Source organism: Schistocerca cancellata, unplaced genomic scaffold, assembly GCF_023864275.1.
Source record: "Schistocerca cancellata isolate TAMUIC-IGC-003103 unplaced genomic scaffold, iqSchCanc2.1 HiC_scaffold_1052, whole genome shotgun sequence".
Classification (NCBI taxonomy): domain Eukaryota; kingdom Metazoa; phylum Arthropoda; class Insecta; order Orthoptera; family Acrididae; genus Schistocerca; species Schistocerca cancellata.
Genome location: NW_026047052.1, coordinates 55,001 through 62,500, shown reverse-complemented (window position 1 = coordinate 62,500; position 7,500 = coordinate 55,001). Strand labels below are relative to the sequence as shown.

The following is a 7,500-nucleotide window of genomic DNA, read 5'->3' as shown; positions in this document are numbered from 1 at the left end:
GCCCGCGCAAGGCGAGACCTTCACTTTCATTACGCCTTTAGGTTTCGTACAGCCCAATGACTCGCGCACATGTTAGACTCCTTGGTCCGTGTTTCAAGACGGGTCGTGAAATTGTCCAAAGCTGAAGCGCCGCTGACGGGAGCGATTATTCCGCCCGAGAGCATCCCGAGCCAACAGCGGCGCGGGTCCGGGGCCGGGCCAGGTAGGTCCGTCATCCGGGAAGAACCGCGCGCGCTTGCCGGGAGCCCGAGCGCCCAAAGGGGCGAATCGACTCCTCCAGATATACCGCCGAGCAGCCAGCCAGGACACCGGGGCTCTGCCCAACAGACGCGAACCGAGGCCCGCGGAAGGACAGGCTGCGCACCCGGGCCGTAGGCCGGCACCCAGCGGGTCGCGACGTCCTACTAGGGGAGAAGTGCGGCCCACCGCACACCGGAACGGCCCCACCCCGCGGCGAGTGGAAAGGCAACCGGACACGACCCCGCCGCGGATTGCTCCGCGCGGGCGGCCGGCCCCATCTGCCGAGGGCGGGAGCCAGTGGCCGGATGGGCGTGAATCTCACCCGTTCGACCTTTCGGACTTCTCACGTTTACCCCAGAACGGTTTCACGTACTTTTGAACTCTCTCTTCAAAGTTCTTTTCAACTTTCCCTCACGGTACTTGTTCGCTATCGGTCTCGTGGTCATATTTAGTCTCAGATGGAGTTTACCACCCACTTGGAGCTGCACTCTCAAGCAACCCGACTCGAAGGAGAGGTCCCGCCGACGCTCGCACCGGCCGCTACGGGCCTGGCACCCTCTACGGGCCGTGGCCTCATTCAAGTTGGACTTGGGCTCGGCGCGAGGCGTCGGGGTAGTGGACCCTCCCAAACACCACATGCCACGACAGGCGGCAGCCTGCGGGGTTCGGTGCTGGACTCTTCCCTGTTTCGCTCGCCGCTACTGGGGGAATCCTTGTTAGTTTCTTTTCCTCCGCTTAGTAATATGCTTAAATTCAGCGGGTAGTCTCGCCTGCTCTGAGGTCGTTGTACGAGGTGTCGCACGCCACACCGCCAGCCGGCTGTGCACGCTACCGAGAAAGTACCGGTATGCGAACCGCCAGGCGACGGGCGCGCAATCGCACGTTTAAGGAGACGCGGCCGGCCCCACAGGCGGCCACGACACTCCCAGGTCTCCGAAGGCGGGACAAACGCCGCGCGCTTCAGTATACGTAGCCGACCCTCAGCCAGACGTGGCCCGGGAACGGAATCCATGGACCGCAATGTGCGTTCGAAACGTCGATGTTCATGTGTCCTGCAGTTCACATGTCGACGCGCAATTTGCTGCGTTCTTCATCGACCCACGAGCCGAGTGATCCACCGTCCTGGGTGATCTTTTTTTGTTTAGTTTCCACTGTCTCTTTCAAAACAGTTGCATAGGCGGGACTGAGGCGTTTGACAGCCCCTGTTCCAGCGTTCTGTGTCCAACGGCCTCACGGCCGATGGGCGTCGTACGGCTCCACACCGGAGCGGACAGGCACTCGGGCGAAAGTCATTCAAAACCGGCGCCAGGCGCCAGGTGCCGCAGGCCAGCCGCTCCAGAGCTTCAGCGCTCGTACCACACAACATTTTTCAGTTAGTTTTGAGAGGCACGCGTGGTTCCGCACGCGGCGCACGGCTGCTGCCGTACAGGTAGCGTGTTGCGCGACACGACACGCACATCGAAAGACATGCAGTCTAGTCGGTAATGATCCTTCCGCAGGTTCACCTACGGAAACCTTGTTACGACTTTTACTTCCTCTAAATGATCAAGTTTGGTCATCTTTCCGGTAGCATCGGCAACGACAGAGTCGATGCCGCGTACCAGTCCGAAGACCTCACTAAATCATTCAATCGGTAGTAGCGACGGGCGGTGTGTACAAAGGGCAGGGACGTAATCAACGCGAGCTTATGACTCGCCGCTTACTGGGAATTCCTCGTTCATGGGGAACAATTGCAAGCCCCAATCCCTAGCACGAAGGAGGTTCAGCGGGTTACCCGACCTTTCGGCCTAGGAAGACACGCTGATTCCTTCAGTGTAGCGCGCGTGCGGGCCCAGAACATCTAAGGGCATCACAGACCTGTTATTGCTCAATCTCGTGCGGCTAGAAGCCGCCTGTCCCTCTAAGAAGAAAAGTAATCGCTGACAGCACGAAGGATGTCACGCGACTAGTTAGCAGGCTAGAGTCTCGTTCGTTATCGGAATTAACCAGACAAATCGCTCCACCAACTAAGAACGGCCATGCACCACCACCCACCGAATCAAGAAAGAGCTATCAATCTGTCAATCCTTCCGGTGTCCGGGCCTGGTGAGGTTTCCCGTGTTGAGTCAAATTAAGCCGCAGGCTCCACTCCTGGTGGTGCCCTTCCGTCAATTCCTTTAAGTTTCAGCTTTGCAACCATACTTCCCCCGGAACCCAAAAGCTTTGGTTTCCCGGAGGCTGCCCGCCGAGTCATCGGAGGAACTGCGGCGGATCGCTGGCTGGCATCGTTTATGGTTAGAACTAGGGCGGTATCTGATCGCCTTCGAACCTCTAACTTTCGTTCTTGATTAATGAAAACATACTTGGCAAATGCTTTCGCTTCTGTTCGTCTTGCGACGATCCAAGAATTTCACCTCTAACGTCGCAATACGAATGCCCCCGCCTGTCCCTATTAATCATTACCTCGGGTTCCGAAAACCAACAAAATAGAACCGAGGTCCTATTCCATTATTCCATGCACACAGTATTCAGGCGGGCTTGCCTGCTTTAAGCACTCTAATTTGTTCAAAGTAAACGTGCCGGCCCACCCAGACACTCAATAAAGAGCACCTTGGTAGGATTTCAACGGGGTCCGCCTCGGGACGCACGAACACGCACGAGGCGGTCGCACGCCTTCGGCTCGCCCCACCGGCAGGACGTCCCACGATACATGCCAGTTAAACACCGACGGGCGGTGAACCAACAGCGTGGGACACAAATCCAACTACGAGCTTTTTAACCGCAACAACTTTAATATACGCTATTGGAGCTGGAATTACCGCGGCTGCTGGCACCAGACTTGCCCTCCAATAGATACTCGTTAAAGGATTTAAAGTGTACTCATTCCGATTACGGGGCCTCGGATGAGTCCCGTATCGTTATTTTTCGTCACTACCTCCCCGTGCCGGGAGTGGGTAATTGCGCGCCTGCTGCCTTCCTTGGATGTGGTAGCCGTTTCTCAGGCTCCCTCTCCGGAATCGAACCCTGATTCCCCGTTACCCGTTACAACCATGGTAGGCGCAGAACCTACCATCGACAGTTGATAAGGCAGACATTTGAAAGATGCGTCGCCGGTACGAGGACCGTGCGATCAGCCCAAAGTTATTCAGAGTCACCAAGGCAAACGGACCGGACGAGCCGACCGATTGGTTTTGATCTAATAAAAGCGTCCCTTCCATCTCTGGTCGGGACTCTGTTTGCATGTATTAGCTCTAGAATTACCACAGTTATCCAAGTAACGTGGGTACGATCTAAGGAACCATAACTGATTTAATGAGCCATTCGCGGTTTCACCTTAATGCGGCTTGTACTGAGACATGCATGGCTTAATCTTTGAGACAAGCATATGACTACTGGCAGGATCAACCAGGGAGCTGCGTCACTAGAGCTGAGCAGCCGGCCGCCCGGGAGTGTGTCCCAGGGGCCCGCGCGAACACGCAAGCGTCCGCTCAATTATTCTGCAAACAGGAGGAGGCTGAGCTCCCCTGCACAATACACCTCGAAACCCTCTCAGGTCCCGGCGGCGCGCAGCGCCGTCCTAAGTACTTGGTCGGGTTCGAGAGAGCGCAATCGCCCGGAGTTAGGCGAGTAGACGCTTTAGGTGCGACCACCCGTGCTCCCAACTGAGCTTGCCGCTGCCGACAGAGGCCCGGGAGCGTGCTGTCGTGGCATTGCCGGCGGGAGACAACACGCGCCACCTACGGTGACCGGCAGCTCCAACGCCAGCGCCACAGAAGGGCAAAGGCCCCACGTGGGTGCCGAAGCGAACTCTCCCAGCACAGCGCACGTGCCAACACGTCTGCACAACTGCGATACAAACCACCAGCGAGAACCGCTGGGGCGACCGAGCAGCAGACGGCGTCGCGGCGCCGAGTGCCGGGCGGCGGCGCATCCTCAACGCACACAGTCCTCAGTCGGACCAGCACACTGCAGATGTCCACCGCGCTTCGCACCGGGCCCGCGAGGACCCACTTTGGCCGCCCGGCGCCGCGCGCAGGGTGCCCCGGCGCGCAGCTGCGCCGCCTGCCGCGTCCGTCGGCCGGCGCGCCTGCCACTGGGCGCCCCCACCAGCCGGCTGTAGCGCGTGCGCCCACGCACCGCGCGGCCAGCACGCCGGGCGGCCCCCCCTCACCGGCCGGGGACGGTCCCACCCAGCCACCGCCGCGTATCGCTTCACACACAGATTTGCCCTTACTGATTTACCTCCAGCAACAACAACCGCACCACAATGGGTTTACCAGTTGTTCATTTGCGTAACGTCACCAGCAAACGTAGACGTCCATCCCAGTTTGCAAATGCAACGATTATTGCATACCTGTCTGTTAGGTGCCACGACACACTACGTCTGCCCACATACACGCAACAAAATGTGCACGACTAGAGAACACGTGGGAGGTGGCCCCCTACGTATGCGATGTCCATTACGACACCGACTGTCAACCAGCATCTGTACCATGTCGCAGATGTGGAACGCGGTGCACCATGCTATCACACTGTGTGAGAAGAGACGACTACGTTTGAATACACGCGCCACTACATCAACAGACGGCTCATGCTGATCGCCATCCAGGGCGTCCGTTACTCCCACACGTCTCTATGGCGTACCACACTGCAATGTAGCTGTTATGGGGAGACGGCACGTGGCTGAGTGCACAACATTTGGACCGTATGGTTCGCTGTTGTTGGGCGCAGTCGTTGTACGGTCACACATGTGCCACAGCGTATCATTCAGTACATACGGACCTATGTGCAGTACAATGTGAGGGTTAAGCTTACGACATCAGCGGACAGTGGACACAGGCCGTACCACGACGTAGACTGAGCGCTTCGACATGCGAATGCCAGTGAACAGCTGCGAAGGGCATTGAACACGCAAGCACCTGAACGACCAGCGTGCGAAGGCAGGGGGGGGGGAGGGGGGGGCGATGTACATCCTGCAGTCGTCCACATTACAGTGTACAGCGGGAGCATGTAAAAAGTAAGCAACACTTGCGAAGTGTTGAACATGAAACGATACACAAGAGGGTGGGCGGTGCGAGTAGCGAACTATATTCAGAGGGTTGTGGTTAGACAACACTAGATTAATGTAACGTGTCATATGCCAATTACAGAGCAGGTTAAGGCACAACGTGGGTTAGGTTAAGGCACAACGTGGGTTAGGTTAAGGCACAACGTGGGTTAGGTTAAGGCACAACGTGGGTTAGGTTAAGGCACAACGTGGGTTAGGTTAAGGCACAACGTGGGTTAGGTTAAGGCACAACGTGGGTTAGGTTAAGGCACAACGTGGGTTAGGTTAAGGCACAACGTGGGTTAGGTTAAGGCACAACGTGGGTTAGGTTAAGGCACAACGTGGGTTAGGTTAAGGCACAACGTGGGTTAGGTTAAGGCACAACGTGGGTTAGGTTAAGGCACAACGTGGGTTAGGTTAAGGCACAACGTGGGTTAGGTTAAGGCACAACGTGGGTTAGGTTAAGGCACAACGTGGGTTAGGTTAAGGCACAACGTGGGTTAGGTTAAGGCACAACGTGGGTTAGGTTAAGGCACAACGTGGGTTAGGTTAAGGCACAACGTGGGTTAGGTTAAGGCACAACGTGGGTTAGGTTAAGGCACAACGTGGGTTAGGTTAAGGCACAACGTGGGTTAGGTTAAGGCACAACGTGGGTTAGGTTAAGGCACAACTTGGGTTAGGTTAAGGCACAACGTGGGTTAGGTTAAGGCACAACTTGGGTTAGGTTAAGGCACAACTTGGGTTAGGTTAAGGCACAACTTGGGTTAGGTTAAGGCACAACTTGGGTTAGGTTAAGGCACAACTTGGGTTAGGTTAAGGCACAACTTGGGTTAGGTTAAGGCACAACTTGGGTTAGGTTAAGGCACAACTTGGGTTAGGTTAAGGCACAACTTGGGTTAGGTTAAGGCACAACTTGGGTTAGGTTAAGGCACAACTTGGGTTAGGTTAAGGCACAACTTGGGTTAGGTTAAGGCACAACTTGGGTTAGGTTAAGGCACAACTTGGGTTAGGTTAAGGCACAACTTGGGTTAGGTTAAGGCACAACTTGGGTTAGGTTAAGGCACAACTTGGGTTAGGTTAAGGCACAACTTGGGTTAGGTTAAGGCACAACTTGGGTTAGGTTAAGGCACAACTTGGGTTAGGTTAAGGCACAACTTGGGTTAGGTTAAGGCACAACTTGGGTTACATTGCGGTACAAATTGCGTTACATTGCGGTACAAATTGCGTTACATTGCGGTACAAATTGCGTTACATTGCGGTACAAATTGCGTTACATTGCGGTACAAATTGCGTTACATTGCGGTACAAATTGCGTTACATTGCGGTACAAATTGCGTTACATTGCGGTACAAATTGCGTTACATTGCGGTACAAATTGCGTTACATTGCGGTAGAAATTGTGGTACAAATTGCGTTACGAATTTGGTTAGGTTAAGGTGCAAAATGGGTTAGGTTAAGGTGCGAAATGGGTTGGATTACAGTACACAACGTGGTAAGAGAGTGTGTTGTTGGGGGGGGGGGGCCGAGGTTCGTTGGTAGTGATCATTGTAAGTGAATGTCTGAGGCAGCGTCAGTATGTCACAGCAGTTATGTCTCGTCAGGATGCGCTTATGCGCTTTTCGCTCGTGACTGGAGGCGCGCCGCGTCTGTGGTTGCGGCACACCTGTGTGATTCATTCCTGCCATTGTTTCTGTGCCGTAACAGGTGGCAGTGTGGTGGTGTTGGGTGCACCCCTGTGTAGGACATGTGTGGGTGTTGGTGGCTTATCTGAGCAGTTGTGGATGTCGGACGGGTGGGATATTCTATTTTAGAATTGGACTCCCTGGTGTGGTTATCATAGTGTGGATGGTGTACTGTGGCGGAGAGGATGCACCGGACGTTGGTCCATGCTGGTGCTTACATATTGTATCTGTGTCTGTTACAGGCAGAGAGTAATGTGTGATAGAGTGTCTCGCTGAGGTGTGGTTCATATTGTGTGCACAGACTTACAGCATGTATAGGGACAGCGGGAATTTGGCATATTGGATATAACTCTTCGTGAAACGCAAGATATAGGGGTGGATTGCAACGTACGAGTGCGGGAAGAGTCCGCCGTTCATCCGCTGGAGTTGCGATTTCGGCGGTTGGGGTGGGGCACGTGCGGGTGCGGGTGCGGGTGCGGGTGGGGTGATTGTCGGTTGACTACTTCGTGCGACGCAGGCACTGGCGTTCGGGTTCCTGTGGTGGACAGATGA

General features: G+C 55.2%; 3 non-coding genes across 3 annotated transcripts in view; all 3 read right to left on the bottom strand.

The window, feature by feature from the left end:
- LOC126151289 (large subunit ribosomal RNA) overlaps window positions 1–1,024 on the bottom strand; it is a 4,213-nt gene extending 3,189 nt beyond the window's left edge. The window contains exon 1 of the ribosomal RNA XR_007531913.1: window positions 1–1,024. This exon is cut by the window's left edge and continues 3,189 nt beyond it. This is a non-coding gene — a ribosomal RNA (large subunit ribosomal RNA).
- A 190-nt stretch (window positions 1,025–1,214) lies between these two features.
- On the bottom strand, window positions 1,215–1,369 carry LOC126151276 (5.8S ribosomal RNA). Its single transcript, XR_007531901.1, has one exon. It is a non-coding gene; the product is annotated as a 5.8S ribosomal RNA (ribosomal RNA).
- A 353-nt stretch (window positions 1,370–1,722) lies between these two features.
- Window positions 1,723–3,631, bottom strand: LOC126151282 (small subunit ribosomal RNA). The gene has a single exon (XR_007531907.1). It is a non-coding gene; the product is annotated as a small subunit ribosomal RNA (ribosomal RNA).
- Between the last annotated feature and the right edge of the window lie 3,869 nt (window positions 3,632–7,500).